The sequence below is a fragment of the Schistocerca americana genome, chromosome 1 (assembly GCF_021461395.2).
Source record: "Schistocerca americana isolate TAMUIC-IGC-003095 chromosome 1, iqSchAmer2.1, whole genome shotgun sequence".
Classification (NCBI taxonomy): domain Eukaryota; kingdom Metazoa; phylum Arthropoda; class Insecta; order Orthoptera; family Acrididae; genus Schistocerca; species Schistocerca americana.
Window position 1 is genome coordinate 863,169,100 of NC_060119.1, and position 26,055 is coordinate 863,195,154.

Sequence of the window (26,055 nt, forward strand, 5' to 3'; positions counted from 1 at the left end):
CCTAGATGTATGCAACCACCAGTGCAGACAACAGATCCATGTATGTCTGTTAATATCATTTTATTCACCATAGCACCCAACCCTGCTCACTAATGAAGTGAAATATGTCTTCAATAATATGTGTTATACAATGAAGCTTAAGGTTATCTGGAATCTACTTTATATTCTTGCAGTGTTGCTTCAGCTTGACAGTGTCTTTATCATGTTGAAAAGCTGATGTGAACTGCAAGACACATGAAGGAATATTTCCTTTCCACTACTGAAACAACTGTCATGGTGTCGGAAGTATGGTTTTCATGATGCCACTTGAGGCTAGCAATCATAGCTAATCTCTTTACAGTCCATGCAACCATCTCACAACCACCATTCGAGGTGGCAGAGCAGTTGGCGTGCTGGACTCATATTCAGGAGGATGATTGTTTAAATCCTTATGCAGCCATCCAGGTTTAGGTTTTCCAAGATTTCCCTAAATCATCCAGGCATATGCCGGGATGGTTCCTGTGAAAGGGACACAGCTCATTCTTTCACAATCATGGTACGTGCTCTGTCTCTAGTGACTATGCTGTCATCAGGACTTTAATCCCTAATCCTCCTTTCTTCCTTCCTTGCATCACAAGGTCCTTTACCATGGGATTTAGCAAAAAAATGCCATTGTTCCTGATGTTAGGGCAGATACATGAAATTCTTTCTACTTTTGGAATGCTTCCATGTGCATGGGGCATGCATGCACGTGCACGCCCCCCTCCCCGTTTTTTACACACACACACACACACACACACACACACAAAGTTGTGTTGGAGGTAGTCAGATATCTCTACTTGTGACATTGTGTATTTCATTATTTGCCTCTCTGTTAGTGCTTTTAAAGAACTGTGACTCCTGATGTGTAATAAATGACTATGGTAGGAGCTGTTGGAAACTCAAGGCTTACATCTAAGTGAAATCATCTGTTGATTTTTAAATTTACAATCTTCAATCATTAACTGAATGTTTTGATGTGGCACACTCATTCAGGCAGCATGGGCCCCACTGGCATTGGCAAGAGCACAGTGCTTTGCCCACAATTTACAAAAGTTTGAGAATCCAATTTTTAAAGCTAGGTATGTGTCTTTGAAATGTGCATACAACTCCTTGAGGTAGTGCAACACTAGCTGCTTCAGCTCATGTTCTCTTAACTCTGTTTTCTTTTCGTTCATAGACAGTCTCTTCTTCATGGCATCACAGGACTCATGTTGACAGTAACAATAACGTACAGGTTAAACAGTTTCCTCACACATTGTTTTACCTGGGTTTGGATTTGGTGTTGCTAAATATCATGTTCTGCTTCTAACTGTTTTACTGTCTATACTGTGTAGTCTGTAGTGAAAAATTCTTTCTTGATTTTCTTTAGTCTCCCGCTCTTTGTAAATACAGTCGAAACTTGTGGTACTTTTTCTCTCACTGAAGCCTCTGTTTTTCTTAGCAGGAGATTCACCTAAATACTGAAGGATAGTAGTTAAAGAATTCAATGTCAGATGTGATGCTATTTTTCTGTGAAGTATCGAGCACAGCTGAGGCTACACTTGCAAGTGTTGGTGGGTTTTGTCATATTTGCTTTCTACATTTTCTGCAAATGTTTCCAACTGGTAATACATCAGGACGTTTATTTGCTGTCTACTCCTGAACATTCCTCCAATTCTTCTGTACTCTTGTGTTACCTTTTTTGAATGGATTGTAACAATATAATTTTGATTTTTTTTTTTTTTTTTTATTTTATTTTATTTATTTATTTTTTTTTTTTTTTTACAACATACTACCAAATATTCCTACACAGCACATATACAATGCAGTTTGAGTAAACAATCCCCATCCATGAAATAAGCTAATTGGTGGCAATAAAAGTCTCTCAGACTGATAAAGTGTTCAATGTAAGAAATATTCGTCAATTGATCGGAATAATAGTGACTGCTGTTGACTGCTTTTTTTCAGCCTTTGTTTGAGTATGCAGTAGTCAAACTTAAGATCGCCAAATGTTTGATGTTACCATTAGAGGGTCAGTTCCAACTTGGGACTGACAGTAGTCCAAGAATCATGGGTAATGACAAAAAATTTTACACAACTATCTGGTTGTATGACATTTTTCTGGTGAGTACGTGAAATGAAAGTCGAGGAGAGAGGGAAAAAAAAAGTCTTTCTTGTTGAGTCCCTGTGTTCTCCAGTTAAGTTACTATACATCAGTGTTGTTTTCAAATCAAAGATAAATGCAACTGACATGAGAATTCAAGGAATCTTCATGGAAGCCATTAATTCAAAGCTATAGTTTCCCCAACACAACTTTGATGAACTAGTGATTCCGGAGGGATAATCATCCAAAATAAGCTGCCATGCGGAACTATAAGTGTAATGCCAGGACATTTCTAATACTACTTAGCACCATGCCCCACAATATTCTCCACGACTATTAGATACCCTACACTCAATCATAACCACAAAGCCATCTGCGATTATTTACCACAGCACTGAGCTTATACACAGTAAGATAACAAGTGTAGCCATACTTACAAGTGCCAGTGTGAGACATGACACAATAGCATGATGTAGGCTTTGTTCATGAGATCTAACCATGTTGCCACAGCTAAAATATAACTTTGAGTACCAGTCACTTCCTGCATGACTGAATGTGGTTATACTTCGCAGACATCAGATAAATTAACAGTTAACCTTACTGCACTGCCAAGTTTGAGCAGGACCAGCTGCAGGGTCTCACTTCCACCAACAACCATCATTATCTGACCAGAAAAAGGACGCTACCCCAATTTGTAACATTTTCTCGGCCTGTGATGTCAGACATGTCACATCTCCTAATATTCATAATTAAGCTACTTTGTGTGTCACAACAGTAACCCGCACATATACTCACTTGAAACCGTTCTTCTGATAATTTAAAGTTCGATCTGTCTCGTACAATAGGTATTTTTCCAGGAGGACTGATTGTTTTCCCCCACACTGCAGCTGTATGGACAAGTCCATACTACTGTTGCCAAGGGGTGTCTTTCCCCTCAAACTACATCTTACTTTTTAGTTTTGACCCGGAAGTATTCATATACCAAAATTCTGCAACATTCCTGGTGCCTGTTTCTCCACTCAGTGGAAATTGGCTTCCACCCACTGGAGCGGTCGTGCGTCCCCTCCTACTGTACCTCATCACGTTGCACAACAATGGTCAAACAGGGCTGCTGCTTGCCTCTCCAAATTCTGATGCTGTGCGTGATTAAAAACCACATAACACTTAACCAAATGTCAGATTTAGATTGGGTTAAATCAACAAATTGCAAATTACAGCCACATATTTTATGATTTGTTCTACAACTACTTCTACTTTTTCTGAGCCTAAGGAGTAATATTTTGTTCAGAAATGAGTATGGACAAAGAAATCCATGTCATTGCAAATCTCAACCTTGTATGTGAACATTCTTTGAAACTTACCATATTGCATATCAGTGTGAAACTATAATCATTAGCTTTTCAGTTTTATAACTTTCATTGCTGTGACTTGATTGGAACCATAATTATATTCATTTATGTGCATTTTTTATATTTTTAAATTTCGCACAATTTCCAAACTTAGTTGGTCTGTAACTTTTTCCCAAATATTGTCATATACCCCTGCAAATTGGTAGTAATCCAGCTCATATCTGGATAATTGCATGCATCAAATTTGAAAGAATCTTTATAGGTAGGTTAAGTAGTGCGTTGAAGTGACATGGATTGACTGCTCTTCTGTCTTAGTGGCTTGTGAACCTTATGGTAGTTGGGTATATGTGGAAGCGACCTAGATATGTTTATAAAAAGCCTCTACCAGTGTCTTCTGCACATTATATATTTTTATTTGCCTGTGTGGTACTGTGGTTTATAGCAGTGGTCGTCAAACTGCGGCCTGAATCAAGTATTCATGTGGTCAAAGTTTCTCACAAGGGGACCACATAGCTGTCTGATTTTTGTAACTTCTTGTATTTATGGTACATGAAGTTTGTAACTCAAATATAGCTCTATCAAAGCAGTTTGATGCAACTCTCAAAACTACTTGAGAAAATTAACTTTTGAAATTTTCTGACCATTTTTAATATACTGTACTAAGCTGGTGGTCTTTCGACAAGCAGTGTGGCTATGTGGTAGAATCCTCACTTGACACGTAGGGGTCCTGAGGTTGAATCCTGAAGGAATCAAATTTTTAAACAAAGGTGCTTGTTATGTAAATTGAAAGTGGATTGGAAGAAAGGAAAGTAAAGGGAACGGACTGTCGATGTCAACTGCATCGGGACTTAACGCACAGTCAGCAGCGATGAGTGAAAATGTGTGCTGGACCGGGATTCAAACCCAGGATCTTCTGCTTACTAGGCAGTTGCATTAACCACTGCACCACCTGGACACAGTGTTCATTGCAACTATACATCTCGGCTGACCCACACTCCCACCTAGTGCCACCTATCCACAGTCCCCATCCATGTCCTCCATGCTCGCTAATTTTAGATTCCTGCAGGTGGTCAGAGGTAATTGTGCATCTGCACTGAAGAAGGTGGACTTCTTGCCCATAAAAGCAAATAAATTACGTGAATGCTTTATTTATGTTATTTTGGATTTATCTGTGGAACTGCCACAGTAGCCAGCATGGAGGACATAAACAAGGACTGCGGATAGGTGACGCCAGGTGGTAGTCTGGGTCGGATGAGAAATGTGCCAAGATAGTCTGCACAGTTGCAATAAACATTGTGTCTGGGTGGCATGTTGGTTAACACAACTGCCCAGTAAGCAGGAGATCCCAGGTTTTGTGCAGTAGTGTGGGTGTGACATTCAAAAGTGTAATGTGGCTAGATGAAACTTGAGTTAATTTAGCCATTCATTATTTAGAGGCTGGAGTGGTGGAACACCTGAGGAGACAGTGGCAGTGTCTGTGGAAAAAGGAGGATGAGTTACTGTTTTACATTCAGACACATCAAATGGTTTTGTACCAAATTGCCTGTTAATGTTTTTTTTTTAAAAAAAAGCAGCCTAGGTGATAGTCAAGAAGATATGAGCAGTGTATTTTACAGAAGTGGATCAGGATGACAAGACTGTCAGTGATTGTTACATATAATGCCCAGTATCATTCAGTTGTACATGATGAGACACCTGCTTTGGCAACAAGAAAACACAGCATTAGTCAGAGCTCAAAAGATAAGACATGGATCTCAGAGAAGATTTGAAGGAGGCTGAATTGCTCTAAATTATGACACAAAAATCACAATTTCCAATACACATAATTAATGAAATTGCTAAAAGCTCAGACATGAAATCATTTGGCTTCTTCCATATGACTGTTGTTTCGATGCCCTTGAAGGGATATGGACACAAATAAAAAATTACATTTCTGCAAACAACAACTTTGATATTTCAGCAAACTGGATAGTAGATATGAAACTTCCAGGCAGATTAATACAGTGTGTTGGACTGAGACTCGAATTTGGGACCTTCGCCTTTCGTGGGCAAGCGCTCTAGAGCACTTGCCCGCAAAAGGTTAAGGTCCCGAGTTCGAGTCTCGGTCCGGCACACAGTTTTAATCTGCCAGAAAGTTTCATATCAGGGCACACTTCACTGCAGAGTGAAAATCTCATTCTGTATAGTAGATAGCTTTTCAATTTTTTGAGTTTGTATATTACAAGTAGTAACTGTAAATGAATTAATACAACCTACATGCTGTCACAGTTTTTGTGTTTACCACATCTAAATAGTAGAGACCAGGCTTGGGGTTTCACAAACCAAGCCTGGCAACATTGCCATCTGATTGCATGAACTGTCAGTATCATTCATTCATTTGATGGGTTATAGGTTTATGCAACTAATGTGAAACCCACACTATATCAATATGCCTTTCGTGTGTGTTCCTCTGTACCATGTTTTGGCATTACCTGTGAAAGCAGGCTGCAATTGCCACAATATACTTTCTTTATACTTCAATAGCAGGCTTTCCCTGTTACTTTCACACTATAAGATAGAGCAGCAAAGCCATCAGCACACGGACAGTACATCCGAATGTTAAGTGTGCCAAGTGGAATAGCATGTTGGGGAGTCTTTCCAAACATGCAGAGCAATATCTAGCATTTCAGATATTCTGAATGTGTGTCTGAATGTTGACCAATGAGATGGCAGAACGTCGCCTATGTCACACGCACACAGTCTCCCTTCAGTACAGAGTTGTGAGGCACCATACGAGCATTCAGCTGAAGCTCATATGTATACATGCCATTTTCAAGCACCAGCAAATTGAGAATATCTCAAAAACCCATCATTAATTTATGATCTGTTGTAAAAAATGACAGACACCACATAAGTACTAAAAGAATTACTGTTACTTGCGTTTTATGAGAGTATGTCATTTGAAGGCAACAGCACAATGAAGGAAATGCATTGTTCTTGGTACAGTGTGTTATAATTAAATTTCTAGTAAGAGTGAACTTAGAGATTTGCTAAAACACAAGAATGCTGAAATAATTTTTATCTTCTGTGGAGAACTAATGTAAATTTGTATCGCACTATTTGTAACGGAAATTTTATAAGCCAATTTCCTTCTTGACTGGGCATGATACTTTCCTTTTTGCCTTAAAACATGCCCATGGATACTGAAGTTCTTATTTATGTATACTATAGACAGAACAACTTGACTTGCACATGAACGGTGAAGGGAATGAGCATTATAATGGAGCTGAAGTAGAAATTTTACGCATGCCCATTTCATAAACTCTGATTTATGAAGTGGAAACATCCCACAACTGCCATTGGAGCCCATTGTGATCTTGTACTCCATGTCGGGCCCACATACCGGATGCACAAGCAGCATCATTTCCGAGCACTCAGCAGCACGTTGAACTCGGCATGCTCAGTGTTGACGATGGAAAGCATGATCCATGTGCCATCGGGTTAAGAGGGAAATGTAGACTGCAGGCAGTTGTATAGTCAAAGAGAAAGAAGTTTCTCCGTGGGAAACTAAATATAAAGTAACGAAGCAATTAATTCAGTCTACCAATGGACATTACTCTGCCGTATTACACAGTACAAATTCTTCCTCTTTCCCCCCCCCCCCCCTCCCCAAACAAAAAAAAACTAAATGATTATATAAGGACCTTTTGCCTCCAATTGCTTAACAAAAAGTAGTATTTGTATTCTATTATCTGTTAACATAATTGAGTTCAGTGTAAAATTGACAGACATTTATATTTGTACTGCTGAAAATCCATGTAAAGGCTGCTTTACACATCTCTAAACTAAATCTTCAACACTTCTAATATTTGTTTATTATTTAACTCCAGTAAATCAAATAGTCAGCCACGCCTTAATGATCAGCGATTACATTTAACACTTAACTTCCTGCTAGAGAAGATGAAAACATTATGGACACCTAATAGATACTTTAAGTTGCATAAATACATAAATTTTTCACCTTTCTGTTTTAAGAATCAATTAATAATAATGACAGTAACAGATTATATAAATCTCAGTAATTAACTAACGAAATAAACAAAAGTCTTTCTCGTTCGGACATGGATTATGAGAGTAACACTACATAAGTAATGCTTCTTTGTGCATTCAGGTCACCTACCCTCCACCAGGGTTTGGATTGTAAATGAATGTTAATTCTTTGTCTCCCATCAGTGCATTAAACAATGCCACCCTCACTGTTAGATACAGTATACCTCCATGTAACATAGGATGACTGATGCAGTACAGAGTCATACATCAATAAATCTTACTCTCTCAATAAAACAGTGATTAACTTGATAATTTATGAAGCGTGTATTTATAGCTTGATAATCAATCCATACACTTCTTGCAGTAAAACTTTGAACTACATTCTGTTTCAAATAACTTGATAATTGACACTTTACACATTGGAACTGATTTCCTTTATTGGAGTGCTCAGTGTTACGCCCAAACTGTTCATTGTTGCCTAACTGCCACAACAATTGGTCAGTTCACTTCCAGATCCTTGTCCTGCATGCTTTCTTGATGTGTTTGTTTTGTATTTCATCACAAATGACACACACACACACACACACACACACACACACACACACACACACAATGATGCTAGTGAAATACACTCATTTCATACACTAACTAAACTCTGCTTGATACTAACTAAACTCTGCTTGATACTCCGCACAAGATGTGATTCAGCACCACATATACAGTTTGCATCATTACCAAGATCGGCTTATATTAGATAAGCTTCCCACGAAATGAGGTGAAACTGAATTTTTTGAGTGTTTTTTATTTCTATTCAAGACTTTGATCATTATTTTTGTTCAGTTAATTGGTTTAAATGTAATTTTTTTCCTTTCTAATTCTTTGCCAAGTCATTTTCATCATAATATTTTTATTTGCTTTTATTTCTTGGTCTATCATTCATTTTTCATCTGGAATCTGCCTGTGTCACCTGTAATCTGCAACCAAGTATGGACAAGGACTGTACATCAGTTGGTAATGTGGCAGCTGGTGTAGGCAGTGTGTGGGTAGTTTCAGGCAGCACTAGCCAATGATAACGAAAAATTAGTTTGTTTCTAGTGCTGAAGCTGATTTTTTTTGTTTGTTGAGGTTAACTTTAATTGTCATAGAGAAAGTGATTGTGATTTTGGTTCTGCCACAGACTGTTGACCACCATTTTCTCAGATACGTAGCATATCATGAGGCTTTGGCTAGCTTAGGACATGAGTTGAAATGCAGGGCTACAAAATGCCACATCCACTGCAGTCCAGTCATTGATTGCTTAAAATCAGCTGTCGATAGAGCATCTTGCATTTCCAACATACCTCATGGCAGCCTCTTCCAACATTGCTCTGTGTGACACATTAACAGCATTTGTGAAGTGACCTACCATATTGAGTCTCATCTATAACAAAGCGGTAGCTGGCAGCCGTTGTGGCAACACTGTAGTGGCAAGTGACAGACATCAAATATCGAGTAATTTTAATTGTACTATTAACAGTGTATATTTGAGTGTGTCTACTCATAGCTCTACTTTCCAGAACTACACCATAGTCAAAACAGACATCTTCCTTAGGGAAGTCATTAAGGCTTAAAGCTTCATTTATATATTCATTTGTGCTCCCACACTTATTATCCTAAAGTTTAACAATAATGTACCTGTGAATATCTTTACTGGTAAGCTTACTTCCTTGACATGTGGAGATATGAAAAATCAATTCTTTATTTATGTATTCACTGCATCATAAATATTTTTCATACTGAGGTGTACAGTAGTCATATACTTCAGTTTACAGTATTTCCCGAAGAATAAGGTGTAGCAATGAAAAATTCAACTTTGCTGTACTCTCTGTTCAACTAATGCATGTTGCTTTCCTCAAAACTAGCTAAAACATTTGGAGCACAAATTACTTCAGCGAATCTTTATTCGGCTCTGATATCTCTGATCAACCTTGCTTATCTGAGATTTCGATTAATTAATGTCTCAGGTTCATCATGTATCTTATTTAACTGCTCATTCATTTCATTTCTTATCATTCATTTCATTTCTTATCAGAGTACATCGTTTATTTAGTTCAGACTGTAACTTCTTTGGTACCTTTGCTAAGGTAGCTTCCATACTAGAAATCTTGCCTATGTTCATAGTCTTCTCTTCTTCTTGTCTTTTTAGTGTGTTAATATTATTAGACTTCTATGTAATTTATTTAATTGCTCCACTAGAGCTTCACTACTATTCGATAACTCCTCCAATTTTTTTCAGTTTTGTAGTCATACATGTGATTCCTTGAATGAGAGGTTCCTGTCCTTAAATACATACGTCAATGAAAAGATGTTCATGACTGAGAGTAGTCGATTAATGGTGGACACCCCACTGTTGGGAGATGTGCTGATACTGTAGCTAACGATCCAGTGACTGTACAGTGAGAAGCAGTCAGACAACCTTACCTGGTGAGGTGGAGATTGAAGTTCCACGGAGTGAGTGGTGCTGAAAAAAGGGCTCCACGCAATATAAGAACGCGAAATGTCAGAGATAACTTGCCTTCTTGTAATATTGTTACAGATATAATAAATGTATTCTAATGGTTAATTATCAAGTTGAATACCGTATCTGTTACGTATATTGTACAGAGAGGTAGTGTAAGATTTAGTAGCTGCCCTCATTTATCATGTATTGCGTTGTCATTTTGAAGATAATGTAAGAACGTGAATTGTATCTCATTTCTTATTTATGTGATGGAGTGAATGAGAATGAGAAGTTAATTTTCTGCACCTGTAGCTGCAGCCTGTAAGAAGACATAGTGTGAACCAAACTGGAGGAAAAAGGCACATGGATTCAAGGCACAGACTAGCTGGATCTTGATTAATAACACTTAAAGGTGACTGAACATTCAGTAGGCAACATTCATTGAACATAAAAGGAGCGTTCAAGTGGCAACTTCTTTAAGTGCTTGGTGTGAGGTATAACAAACCACCACGCAGTCCAAGCCAACCTGAAACACTTCAGTTTCTGACAGTCCATTATCCATTTTTTGAGTGGTGACTGGTATACAGTCATTATTACAGTAATATATACCCTTACAAGAAATGAAAGCTTATTTTCTTACACACCAAACTAACGAATCAGTGAAACATATATCACCCACACTTCATGATGGATTACCTTAAATAAATAAGTAAAAAATAATCGTGAGGCTCATAGGAGCTCACCTAATCAGGCACACTGCGTGCTGCCAGTGCACCATGCATGGGAGAAGTTATGTCTCAAGCAGCCACTGTGCAGTGGTAATGTTGTCGACTAATGGGCCACATCCCAGGGATATGAAGCTGTCATGATGGTCGGCTACCACAGAGATGGTCTCATAGATTGTTGCTACACGCGTAGACATGGAAGCAGCTTATCAAAATCTTCCATTTTGAAGATATAAACTTTATTCACATCAGAGTCAGCAGTTATTTCAACATCTAACTATTTGTCATTGTTGACCTGGTTGTTGTTGTGGTTGTGGTTGTGGTCTTCAGCCCAGAGACTGGTTTGATGCAGCTCTCCATGCTACTCTATCCTGTGCAAGCTTCTTCATCTCCCAGTACCTACTGCAACCTACATCCTTGTGAACCTGCTTACTGTATTCATCTATTTATCTCCCTCTACGATTCTTACCCTCCAAATTGTCCTCCAGTACTAAATTGGCGATCCCTTAATGCCTCAGAACATGTCCTACCAACCGATCCCATCTTCTAGTCAGGTTGTGCCACAAATTCCTCTTCTCCCCAATTCTATTTAATACCACCTCATTAGTTACGTGATCTACCCATCTAATCTTCAGCATTCTTCTGTAGCACCACATTGCGAAAGCTTCTATTCTCTTCTTGTCTAAACTATTTATTGTTCATGTTTCATTTCCATACATGGCTACACTCCATACAAATACTTTCAGAAAAGACTTCCTGACACTTAAGTAATCGATATTAACAAATTTCTCTCCTTCAGAAATGCCTTCCTTGCCCTAGCCAGTCTACATTTTATATCCTCTCTACTTCTACCATCATCAGTTATTTTGCTTTCCAAATGGCAAAACTCATTTAATACTTTAAGTGTCTCATTTCCTAATCTGATTCTCTCACCATCATCTGATTTAATTTGATTACATTCCATTGTCCTCGTTTTGCCTTTGTTGATGTTCATCTGATATCCTCCTTTCAAGACACTGCTCATTCTGTTCAGCTGCTCCTCCTGGTCATTCGCTGTCTCCGACAGAATTACAATGTCATTGACAAAACTCAAGGTTTTTATTTCTTCTCCATGGATTTTAATTCCTACTTCAAATTTTTCTTTTGTTTCCCTTACTGCTTGCCCAATATACACATTGAATATTTTTGGGATAGGCTACAACTCTGTCTCACTCCCTTCTCAACCATTGCTTCCATTTCATGCCCTCAGTTCTTATAACTGCCATCTGGTTTCTGAACAAATTGTAAATAGCCTCTTGCTTCCTGTATTTTACCCCTGCTACCTTCAGAATTTTAAAAAGAGTGGTCCAGTCAACATTGTCAAAAGCTTTCTCCAAGTTTACAAATGCTAGAAACGTAGGTTTGCCTTTCCTTACTCTATCTTCTAAGATAAGTTGTACAGTCAGTATTGCCTCGCATGTTCCAACATTTCTACAGAACCCAAACTGATCTTCCCTGAGGTCATCTTCTACCAGATTTCCATTCATCAGTTCAGAATTTGTGTTAGTATTTTGCAACTCTGAGTTATTAAACTGATAGTTTGGTATTTTTCACACTTGTCAACACCTGCTTTCTTTGGGATTGGAATTAGATATTCTTCTTGAAGCCTGAGGGTATTTTGCCTGTCTCATACATCTTGCTCACCAAATGGAAGAGATTTGTCGCGGCTGGCTCTCTAAGGCTATCAGTAGTTCTAATGGAATGTTGTCTATGCCCGAGGCCTTTTATTGACTTAGGTCTTTCAGTACTCTGTCAAATTCTTCACGCACTGTCATATCTCTCATTTCATCTTCGTCCTCTACCAGTTCCATAATATTGCCCTCAGATATATCATCATGTATAGACCTCTCTACAGGGTGAGTCACCTAACATTACTGCTGGATATATTTCGTAAACCACATCAAATACTGACGAACCGATTCCACAGACCGAACGTGAGGAGAGGGCTAGTGTAATTGTTTAATACAAACCATACAAAAATGCACGGAAGTATGTTTTTTAACACAAACCTAAGTTTTTTTAAATGGAACCACGTTAGTTTTGTTAGCACATCTGAACATATAAACAAATACGTAATCAGTGCCGTTTTTTGCATTGTAAAATGTTAATTACATCCGGATATATTGTAACCTAAAGTTGACGCTTGAGTACCACTCCTCCGCAATTAACACTAGGCTGACACTTGACAGGATGTTCGACGGGCGTTTCATAGGACGTGGAGGACGCATAAATTGGCCAGCCCGTTCTCCTGATATTACACTTCTGGACTTCTTTCTGTGGGGTACGTTAAAGGAGAATGTGTACCGTGATGTGCCTACAACCCCAGAGGATATGAAACAACGTATTGTGGCAGCCTGCGGCGACATTACACCAGATGTACTGCGGCGTGCACGGCATTCATTACGCCAGAGATTGCAATTGTGTGCAGCAAATGATGGCCACCACATTGAACATCTATTGGCCTGACATGTCGGGACACACTCTATTCCACTCCGTAATTGAAAACGGAAACCACGTGTGTACGTGTACCTCTTCCCTCATGGTAATGTACATGTGCGTCAGTGAAAAAGACCAATAAAAAGGTGTTAGCATGTGGACGTAATGTGCTGTTCCAGTCTCTTCTGTACGTAAGGTGCATCACCGTTCCCTTTGGATCCCTACGTAATTCAGTGCTCTCCGATACACACAATCGAACAGAGGAGGAGTGGTACTCAAGCGTGAACTTTAGGTTACAATATCTCCGAATGTAATTAACATTTTACAATGCAACAAACGGCACTGATTACGTATTTGTTTATATGTTCAGATGTGTCAACAAAACTAACGGGGTTCCATTTAAAAAAACGTAGGTTTGTGTTAAAAAACATACTTCCGTGCATTTTTTTATGGTTTGTATTAACCAATTACACTAGCCCCTCTCCTCACGTTCGGTCTGTGGAATCGGTTTGTCAGTATTTGATGTGGTTTATGAAATATATCCAGCGGTAACATTAGGTGACTCACCCTGTATACTCCTTCCACCTTTCTGCTTTCCCCTCTTTGCTTAGGACTGGTTTTCCACCTGAGCTCTTGATATTCACACATCCTTACATTTGTCCTCTAGCCACCCCTGCTTAGCCATTTTGCACTTCCTATCGATCTCATTTTTGAGGCGTTTGTATTCCTTTTCACCTGCTTCATTAACTGCATTTTTATATTTTCTCCTTTCATCAATTACCTAAATTTTTGCCTACTTGGTCCTCTGCTGCCTTGACTATACCATCTCTCAAAGCTACCCATTCTTCTTCTACTGTATTTATTTCCCCTGTACTTGTTAATCATTGCCCAATACTCTCTCTGAAACACTCTGCCCTCTGGTTCTTTCAGTTTATCCGGGTCCCATCTCCTTAAATTCCTACCTTTTTTGCAGTTTCTTCAGTTTTAATCTACAGTTCATAACCAATAAACTGTGGTCAGAATCCACATATGCCCCTGAAAGTGTCTTACAATTTAAAAGCTGGTTCCTAAACTTCTGTCTTACCATTATATAATGTATCTGAAATCTTCCAGCGTTTCCAGTACTCTTACACGTGTACAACTTTCTTTCATCATTCTTACACCAAGTGTTAGTGATGATTAAGTTATGCTGTGTGCAAAATTCTGCCAGTCAGCTTCCTCTTTCATTCTTTACCCTGGGTCCATACTCACCTACTACTTTTTTTCCTACCTAATATCGAATTCCAGTCCCCCATGGCTATTAAATTTTCGTCTCCCTTAGCTATCTGAATAATTTATTTTATTACATCATACATTTCTTCAATCTCTTTAGCATTTGTGGAATTATTTGGCATATAAACTTGGACTATTGTTGTACGCTTGGGTTTCATGTCTATCTTGGTTACAATAATTCATTCACTATGCTGTTTGCAGTAGCTTATCTGCACTCTTGTTTTTTTATTCATTATTAAACCTACTCCTGCATTACTCCTATTTCGTTTTATATTTATAACCCTCTATACACATGACCAGAAGCCATGTTCCTCTTGCCATTGAACTTCACTAATTCACACTATATCGAACTTTAATCTATCCATCTTCCTTTTTAAATTTTCTAACGTACCTTCTGGATTAAGGGATCTGACATTCCACACTGTGATCCATGGAATGCCGGTTTTATTTCTCCTTATAAGGACGTCCTCCTGTGTAGCTCACCCAGAGATCTGAATGGGAGACTATTTTACCACTGGAATATTTTACCCAAGAGGACACCATCATCATTTAACCATACAGTAAAGCTGCATGTCCTTGTGAAAAATTACAGCTGTAGTTTCCTCTTGCTTTCAGCCTTTTAAAGTACCAGCACAGCAAGACCGTTTTGGTTAATGTTACAAGACCAGATCAGTCAATCATCCACACTGTTTGCCCCTGCAGCTACTGAAAAGGCTGCTGCCCCTCTTCAGTAGCCACACGTTTGTCTGGCCTCTCAACAGATACCTATCAGTACGGCTATCTGTATCGCTGAGGCATGCAAGCCTCCCCACCAAACGCAAGGTCCATGGTTCGTGTGGGGGATTTGGTTGCTATGGTCAATAGATCTTATTTATGCCTTCTGTTGTGCTAACTCACATTTGTTTGGTTCTTATCAAGTCATCAAATAACTTCATCTTAAATATAATGGTTACATTGGGTGACACTACAATGTGAGTTCACCTATATCTTCTTCGTTGTTTACTTCTGTTGCTGTAGGCAAAGCCATACATTTTTCCATTATTTCTTGAAAATCCCTTTGTATATCTCGAAACTAACTCCTCACTTTGATTGATCTGTCCCTAATCACCTTTACTTTATTTGAATTTGACAATTGCAGTCTAATAGCTTTCTTGAGGCTGTGAACATGCTGTGCAGTGTCACTCCTGACAGTGTGCCTTCGTCTCCATCTGCTGAGGCTCGATGACTGTAAGAGGGCTCACACCAAAACCTCCAGATGCCAGACACTCAGTTCGGTACTAAATATTGTATGTCGATTGTGTATCAACCAAAACTCTGATTTACTGTGTACTATGTGCTGTCGTCCAGCAGAACGGGCGTAAACGGTAATTAAAAGTAACACCAGAACTATGGAGCACAGAAAAGCATAACTGTGAGTAACTAATACATACAGCTTTCGTGGGGAAGCTGGTAGAGCATTAGATCGTTTTACCAGAGGTCCTGGGGTCGAACCCTATGACACCAATTTTTTTTATTGTCTTATGCATGATAGTGTTGTATGGGACAATATGTTTGACATGTAAAGGGGCTGTTTGGAGTTTACAGCAAAGTTCCCTTGGCTGTCTGCTTTTGCTTAATTTCTTTGAAGGTAGTAAACCTATAAAGTAAATCTGTAGTTTCATAGAACATACAATCAGAACAGAAAAATAAACAATTACATCACACGTGCAGAATTAGTAGTAGTAGTAGTAGTAGTAGTAATAATAATAATACACAACAAAACTAATAGTAGTAATAATTAACAAAATAATAAAATTAGTGTACATAACATTCAAAAATCAATGAAAACACACACACTCTCCACTTTCCCTCTACTGTTTCCAGTCATACAAGATGCATCATGCAAGACACCTAGTGCAAGATCTGTTTTTCATTGCAGGCGCCATGTGATCTGCAAATGTTTGGGTTGCCTTTGTCTGCTTTTTGGCATTAAGCTAATCTTCGATAATTTTGATTTTCTCGTTTTTCGAGTAAGACACTACACTTTTCTCTTTCTGCGGTATTTCATCATTTCCATTGCTTGAGAACCATTCTGGTGACGATATCGAAGACATCAACTATAATCCGTTCAGTTGGTCACAAATGAGCAATTCCACTCCGCCTGGTGTGTGCTTGTTGATATCTAATGTTTCTCTTCAGTGATGTTCGATGCATTCCATTATCAATTATGTCCAGTAGGAATGTTGTACTTCTTCAGTCATTTTCATTGTTGTACGTACACAACAGTCACTATGCAACAGTTCGACAAGAATGTCAATAATTTTCCATGGATTCGTGTTGCACAACAGCAGTACAGTACCTGTAGCAAGCAGACTGGATAGCAACTGCATGTCTGTGTGCACGCAAACATGAGACTCTAGCCTCAACACGCACATGTAATGTACGCAGCACTGCCATATGCAGCCTATTATTATTATTATTATTATTATTATTATCATCATCTTGCCTTTCTCAGACCTTAGGTCTGGTTCGGAATGAAAGTGACACGGACCTTGATTAAGCGTCACTTCCTTTTAACTGTACGGTATATGTTACATTGCGTTTAGGAACTTTCGGGTAATTGAACATGTATCAATAATTACAGATTTCTGAAGTTGTATATATAAGTTTGGATGTAGCTGTATTGCGTTGATGTACTGGTGGATATTGTGTGGTATGACTCCTGTAGTTGAAAGTATAATTGGTATAATGTCAACTTTATCCTGATGCCACATGTCCTTGACTTCCTCAGCCAGTTGGATGTACTTTCAATTTTTTCTCCTGTTTTCTTCTGTATATTTGCTGTATTGGGTATGGATATTTCAATTAGTTGTGTTAATTTCTTCTTTTTATTGGTGAGTATGATGTCAGGTTTGTTATGTGGTGTTGTTTTATCTGTTATAATGGTTCTGTTCCAGTATAATTTGTATTCATCATTCTCCAGTACATTTTGTGGTGCATACTTGTATGTGGGAACGTGTTGTTTTATTAGTTTATGTTGTATGGCAAGTTGTTGATGTATTATTTTTGCTACATTGTCATGTCTTCTGGGGTATTCTGTATTTGCTAGTATTGTACATCCGCTTGTGATGTGATCTACTGTTTCTATTTGTCGTTTGCAAAGTCTGCATTTATCTGTTGTGGTATTGGGATCTTTAATAATATGCTTGCTGTAATATCTGGTGTTTATTGTTTGATCCTGTATTGCAATCATGAATCCTTCCGTCTCACTGTATATATTGCCTCTTCTTAGCCATGTGTTGGATGCGTCTTGATCGATGTGTGGCTGTGTTAGATGATACGGGTGCTTGCCATGTAGTGTTTTCTTTTTCCAATTTACTTTCTTTGTATCTGTTGATGTTATGTGATCTAAAGGGTTGTAGAGGTGGTTATGAAATTGTAGTGGTGTAGCCGATGTATTTATGTGGGTGATTGCTTTGTGTATTTTGCTAGTTTCTGCTCGTTCTAGAAAGAATTTTCTTAAATTGTCTACCTTTCCATAATGTAGGTTTTTTATGTCGATAAATCCCCTTCCTCCTTCCTTTCTGCTTAATGTGAATCTTTCTGTTGCTGAATGTATGTGGTGTATTCTATATTTGTGGCATTGTGATCGTGTAAGTGTATTGAGTGCTTCTAGGTCTGTGTTACTCCATTTCACTACTCCAAATGAATAGGTCAATATTGGTATAGCATAGGTATTTATAGCTTTTGTCTTGTTTCTTGCTGTCAATTCTGTTTTCAGTATTTTTGTTAGTCGTTGTCTATATTTTTCTTTTAGCTCTTATTATCTCTTCCTATTTTTTGTCTGTATCCTAGATATTTATAGGCATCTGTTTTTTCCATCGTTTCTATGTAGTCGCTGTGGTTATCCAATATGTAATCTTCTTGTTTAGTGTGTTTTCCCTTGACTATGCTATTTTTCTTACATTTGTCTGTTCCAAAAGCCATACTTATATCATTGCTAAATACTTCTGTTATCTTTAGTAATTGGTTGAGTTGTTGATTTGTTGCTGCCAGTAGTTTTAGATCATCCATGTATAGCAAATGTGTGATTTTGTGTGGGTATGTTCCAGTAATATTGTAACCATAATTTGTATTATTTAGCATGTTGGATAGTGGGTTCAGAGCAAGGCAGAACCAGAAAGGACTTAATGGATCTCCTAGGTATATTCCACGCTTAATCTGTATTGGCTGTGATGTGATATTATTTGAATTTGTTTGGATATTAAGTGTGGTTTTCCAGTTTTTCATTACTATGTTTAGGAACTGTATCAATTTAGGATCTACTTTATATATTTCCAATATTTGTAGTAACCATGAGTGGGGTACACTATCAAAAGCTTTTTGGTAATCAATGTATGCGTAGTGTAGCGACCTTTGTTTAGTTTTAGCTTGATATGTCACCTCTGCATCTATTATCAGTTGCTCTTTACATCCTCGTGCTCCTTTGCAACAGCCTTTTTGTTCTTCATTTATAATTTTGGTTCTGTGTTGTATGTGTCATTAATTTCTGTGTAATGACTGAAGTTAATATTTTGTATATTGTTGGTAGGCACGTTATGGGGCGATATTTAGCTGGGTTTTGCTGTGTCTGCTTGATCTTTAGGTTTCAGATAAGTTATTCCATGTGTAAGTGTATCAGGGAATGTGTATGGGTCTGCAATGTAACTGTTAAATAATTTGGTTAGATGTGAATGTGTTGAGGTGAACTTCTTTAACCAGAAATTTGCTATTTTATCTTTTCCAGGGGCTTTCCAATTGTGCGTAGAATTAATTGCTTGGGTGACTTCATGCTGCAAAATTATCACTTCAGGCATTTGTGGTATCATCTTGTATGTGTCTGTTTCTGCTTGTATCCACCGTGCAAGCCTGTTATGTTGTACCGGGTTTGACCATAAGTTGCTCCAGAAGTGTTCCATGTCTGTTATGTTTGGTGGATTGTCTATTTTAATGTGTGTGTTATCTGTTGTCTGATAAAATTTCTTTTGGTTTGTGTTGAATGTTTGGTTTTGTTTCCTTCTATTTTCACTTTTTTTGTATCTTCTAAGTCGTTTGGCCAATGCTTGTAATTTCCGCTTCTTTTCATCTAATTGCTCTATCGCTTCTTGTTGTGAGATTTTACCTAACCATTTTCGTTTGTTTTTTTTTTCCGAGATTTCATTTCTTATAAATTGTGTTAGCTGTCCGATGTCTTTTCTCAGTTTTTCTATTCTGATCTGTAGCCTGTGTTGCCATGCTGGTTTTGTGGGTTTCTTCTGTGTGTTTGTTGGTTCTGATCTCTGCCTAGTGTGTATATTTAGTGTAGTGAGTGCTCCTATATAAACCAGTAGTTGTAACTCTTCCATAGTCGTGTTTTCATTTATTTTGTTGTGTACGATTGTGTTGATAGTTTTTATTGTTGTTTCGACTTGTGGGTTATTTGGTGGTCTATGCAAGAATGGTCTAATGTCTGTATTTGTGTCTTTGTATTCTACGTATGTCAGCTGAAATTTTTCTTCTGTATCTAACATGTGTGTCACTTCGTGTTCTATTTGTGCTTGTTCTGGTGGCTGTCTTAAGATTTCGTTTTCCTCTGATTGTTTAATTGATGTGTGTTGTTCTTTGTTTGAGTCCATTACTGTATTTTCTTCTTCTTCTGATTGCACATTATTTTGTTCCAGTATTTGTTGTACTTGTTGTTTGATGTTTTCTAATTGTGACTGGGGTATCCTGTTATTTTTGATTACTACCCGGATCTGATCAGCTAGTCGTTGTGTTGTTAAAAATTTTAATTCTGGGTATCTGGTAATAAATGTTGTGTATACTTGTGATCTGTATCCAGTTGTGTTGGTTCCTAGATTTGTTGCTTGGTAATAACAGAACATGAGGTGTCGATTAACTTCATCTGACCATCTCATCCTCTGTCTTTGTTTTCATTCTAGGGTGGCTGCAGGAAGCATATCCTGCAAAACACCTGTATTTGGATTTAAATCATTTTCCAGTTGGCTAGCAGTGTCGTTACCATTGTGGGCGGGCATAGGATTCAAGCGTCGTCCCCGACCATGACGGCGCTTGTCAGAGGCTTCTTTAGTTCTGACCTGAACCAACTAATCACACTAAAAGGGGGGTTAGCCCTATTAGTGGTTTGTTCTTTTCGTCGCCTTTTACGACTGGCAGAACATACCGGAGGCCTATTCTTTTCCCGGGCCTCCACGGGAATTATTATTATTGTTGTTGTTGTTGTTGTTGTTGTTGTTGTTGTTGTTACCATTAAAACTTCTGCATGTGTGATGCAATTGTTTCTTTATTATACTGTTTTAAACGTGTATGTTTATTCCATGAAACTACAAATGCACTAGCTACTTCATCTCGAGTGGTGTCTGTTCTGTTACATATGTCTGCAGAACTCCACACCTACCTCTGCAAATGCACTCTATAGCCTTCCTGCATTCAACTAATGAAGTGAAAGCAGACTGCCAAAAGAACATTGCTACAAACTCTGAAAGCTCCTGTTACATGTCAGGAAAATGTTCTCCCATGTAATAGTTTCACATGTAAACAGTTAAAAAAAATCATCAGTGGGTTTGAACGCAGGACCTATGGTATGACAACCTCACACTTCACCAACTCATCCATGCAAGATCTACAAAACAGTCAGTCACAGATATGCATTTCCTGTGTTCCGTAGTTCTTGTGTTACTTTTAATTGTCATTTATGCGTGTTCTAGTGGGTGACAGCACATAGCACAAACTAAATTGGTGTTTTGATTGATACTCTATTGACATACAGTGTTTGGTACCAATCTAAGTGTCTGACATTTGGAGGTTTGGGTATCAGATTTACATGAGCTACGTACAAAATGATGCAAACTGTGTATGTTAACTTTTCTGTATTTTACTTTCACTTTTTCTCTACACATAACTTCAATGACAATTTCGGTTGTACATACTTCAGGCAATTTCAACAAACATATGTTTCCCATTGACATTAGCTAATGATTGAGAGAGTTTTAATGACTATTCATAATTTTTCTTTTTTGACATTTTTGTGCCTCATTTTTTGCTCTATGCTCTCCAAGACATGGCGAAGCTCTGATGTCCCAAAGGACAAGCAGTCCGCCACAGCCAATAAAGCATTTTTTTTGCTATCGCACCTTGTTGATATCCAAAGTTGACATTATTTACAGTTAATCTGCATAGATGTAAAACAAGGGTGCATACAGTACAACATTCTACACTTAATTACCTAAAATACACTTTCCACTCTCACGAACATCTTTCTTCAGCCTAAGAGTATAATAGTGGAACATGTTACTCCGAAGAACCTCATGTTGTAGTACTACAGGTGACACATGGTAGACTCAAACAATAAAAGAATGATAGGAAGAAAAAATAAGAGTCAAATAAAAAAGTCAAACAGTGATGAAAGTGGTGTGCCAAAATATTATAAACAAACGATTACATTTAAACCAATTAATTGAATGAAAATAATAATCTTGTCCTTCGATTAGATTTAGAAATAAAAAATTCCAAAGCTTGTGACGAGATTTGAATCCAGCACCTTCTACATGTCAGGAATATATTTTAATTGCTAACCTACAGCACCATACTGCATTACACAGTTACATTTACAGCTTTCCAGAACCAGTCGCAGTAGTGATTTGCTGCCTTCAAAAAGTTCAGCTTCATATACAAAGCATAACTAATGTAGGCCGATATCTATGATGGTAATAACTGTGTATGTGGTGTCAAATCATATCTTGTGCTAAAGGATGTAGTAGTTTTTGGTTAGCTGATGAAATGCAAAATAATGGGGCAGGCCCAAGACATGGATCCAAAATTCCAAATATATCAAAAAAGAAAGCCGGATCAGAAATTGGAAATAACCTGACCAATTGTTGTGTCAGTTTGACAGTGCAGAACAGTTCGGTTATGTCATTGGGTGCTTTGGATTGGAGGAAACCAGCTCTAATGCATGAAATATAAACCAACAAGTAATTTTAATCAGACTATAGTCTTCCATTGTAAGCAGTGGCGTAATATTAAAAGTATCAATTAACGATAAGATGGGGCATTCAATAAGATGTCACATTTTTCATCCAAAAAGCTAAAGATTGCATCAATATTAAACTAAATTCAGTGAAACATTTTCAGAATGGGCCACTACTTACAGAGACAGCAGTCAAACAGGCTTGGCAGATACTTAAATGTAAAAATTTTGGGGGATATTCAGTTGTAATGGAGAAGCATATTGCTCCTAATGGTTGCAAAGATGAAGCCTCTTGGAGTATGTTAGGCAGAGTTCCTCTGTCTGAAAGTGCAGATAAACATACCAAAATCATTGTGTTGTTTTAAGAGCCAACAGTATAGCCATATGGTACTCATATATATAGCGGGCAAGCAGTGTGGGAAAGTAGCCCACAAAGCAGAAGTCACATGCTAGCTCTCAAAATCTTGCTTCAGATGGTTCAGCAATTATGCAGTATGGAGACAAATTGCTTAGTTTCCAGGAGGAAAATAACACTGAAAAGATAGTCACGAAGTAAGTGCTTTAGACTGGTGTGAAGAAGATGGTAAGCCCCTACAGTGGCACAAAGTTCACCATGTCATTGACCTCTGTAGTTATGAAGCTTGTCCCCCAAAGTTGATATATCAACTCAGAAACAGATGTGCATCATAAGTATAAATGTGAGCAGTTGCAATTGTGAGGAAATCATTACTACCACACCAATAACAAGCAATACTGGGACTGCCAAAAAATGCAAACCGTGTAACAAAGAGCAGTGTAAAATCCAAGAAGCAGTATGCTGAGGCGTTCATTACTACCATCAGCACTAAAAGAAAATGTCAAAAAGAAATAAATAGAAACATGATAAGATGATTTAAAAGCTATAGATCACTACACTTGTATTAGCAAAAGATATAGTGCAGTATGAAATCTGTTGGAGGAACCCAATCAGCCCATAGTGTGAACCCTCAGCTGCCATATGTTTACCCAGTCTAATGAGCAAGAAAAAATAGGGGTGGGGGAGTAGGAGGGTGAGAAGGGTGTGTGTGTGTGGGGGGGGGGGGGGGGGGGGGGGAGAGAGAGAGAGAGAGAGAGAGAGAGAGAGAGAGAGAGAGAGAGAATCCTGACAATCCTAAGGGTTTGGTTCACATAGCATATGGATTCAGGAAGAGGAGGGGTAGCTAAAGTTAACTAACACTAAAGTTTACTAACACAGGAGAGGCTGTACTCCTTGTGTGCCCAAGACTTCTTTACAAAATGTATCGCATCTCCTTTCTTTCTGCCACCAGTTGCTTGCAAGCAGTAACAGCAAACATGCCATATTGCATAAATACGGTGTTTTTCACATGTGACAACATGGGCTGTGTCCGGCGTTCTGCGGGAATCAGTATCATGCAGGCCTGCTCAAATTGATGCATATGCTCTTGTTTGTTTTGGAAGTTACTTTTGAAAAAATATTCATTGTTCTCAACGAATTTTTCTACTAGACTTTATAATTATTTTACTTTTTCTTAAGTTAAACATAACAAAAGATTTAAGTCTATTTGAGATGGTCATAAAGTCTCTCCCCGCCCTCTTCCTTCACACTGGATGTGACTTTTTACAACAAATTTCATACACGATATTTTCATGCAGAGGCAGATACACTGACACTTAGTAGGTAACATGGAGACCTGCATAGAACCAATCATAGGGCTAAGGACAACAGCAGCAGCAAGAACAGAATAGCTTTTATCTCTTGGATACCATTGTGCCTTTTGAACTGTAAAAATTTCCAGTTTTCTGCGTGACTTATGTTTCCAGTTATTATTGAATAGTCTGTCTCTTAAGTACCAGTGACAGTATTTGAAATTAGTGTGTTTCTCTCATTGGCAACTCAACGTTGTTTCCTGAAGTGAACACATGCAGTAATCTGTTTATTCTTGTTCCTGGACAGTGAGCTAAAATGTTGTTGGGCTTTGTAGTTTGTATGCTAGACATATAATTGGAAAAACACATAATTAAAACTACTTTGATTTTACTCATTTTTCTATCTAATGGAAGACTGTAATAAATAAATAGGTATTGTTGATTATCATCTTTTTGTGTGTATGTGTGGGGGGGGGGGGGGGGGGGGTTACAGGCTGTGTCCCAATGAAATAAAGATGCAATTTAAAACTCATTCCGCATTGCTAAGAAGTGTATTAGTGCCTACTGCTTTTTGCCATTTTTATCATTTGGGGGAAGGAATAATACACACACCAGCAGTGTCAAAATACCATTTGGAAACATTACCAGTGCTTTGCTTATGCCACGTTTTGACAAAGCTATCATTGAACTCGGTCCTCATTCTTTGTTACAAATTTCAGGACAAAATTACAAAATACTTGTAAGATACTACATTTGGAAAATTGTTAACACTATATAGGAACAAGTCTGAAATAGTGATAGATATTTTATGGAAAGTGTGTGCTGTGTTCTCAGTTGGTTATTAAATAAGTTAACTACACTTTACTTTATAAAGTAAACTACTGGCCATTGAAATTTCTACACCAAGAAGAAATGCAGATGACAAACGGGTATTCATTGGACAAATATATTATACTGGAACTGACATGTGATTACATTTTCATGCAATTATGGCGCATGGATCGTGAGAAATGAGTACCCAGAACAACCACCTCTGGCTGTAATAACGGCCTTGATACGCGTGGACATTGAGTCAAACCGAGCTTGGATGGCGTGTACGCACACAGCTGCCCATGCAGCTTCAACACGATACCACAGTTCATTAAGAGTAGTGACTGGCGTATTGTGACGAGCCAGTTTCTCGGCCACCATTGACCAGACGTTTTCAGTTGGTGAGAAATCTGGAGAATGTGCTGGCCAGCGCAGCAGTCGATCATTTTCTGTATCCAGAAAGGCTTATACAGGACCTGCAACACGCGGTCTTGCATTATCCTTCTGAAATGTAGGGTTTCGCAGGGATCAAATGAAGGGTAGAGCCACGGCTCGTAACACACCGGAAATATAGCGTCCAATGTTCAAAGTGCCGTCAATGCGAACAAAAGGTGACCGAGACGTGTAATCAATGGCACCCCATACCATCACACTAGGTGATATGCCAGTACGGCGGTGACGAATACACGCTTCCAATGTGCATTCACCGCGATATCGCCAAACACGGATGCGACCATCAGGATGCTATAAACAGAACCTGGATTCATCCGAAAAAATGACATTTTGTCTTTCGTGCACCCAGGTTCGTCGTTGAGTACACCATCACAGGCGCTCTTGTCTGTGATGCGGCATCAAGGGTAACAGCAACCATGGTCTCTGAGCTGATAGTCCATGCTGGTGCAAACGTCTTCGAACTGTTCATGCAGATGGTTGTTGTCTTGCATTCGTCCCCATCTGTTGACTCTGGGATCGACACGTGGCTGCACGATCTATTACAGCCATGCGGATAAGATGCCTATCTCGACTGCTAGTGATATGAGGCAGTTGGGATCCAACATGGTGTTCCATATTACCCTCCTGAACCCACCAATTCCACATTCTGCTAACAGTCATTGGATCTCTACCAATGTGAGCAGCAATGTCGCGATAAGATCAACTGCATTCGCGATAGGCTACAA

General features: G+C 38.4%; 1 protein-coding gene across 3 annotated transcripts in view; it reads left to right on the forward strand.

Moving 5' to 3' along the window:
- LOC124613811 (E3 ubiquitin-protein ligase Bre1) overlaps window positions 1-26,055 on the forward strand; it is a 286,869-nt gene that overhangs the window by 149,576 nt on the left and 111,238 nt on the right. The window lies entirely within an intron of this gene.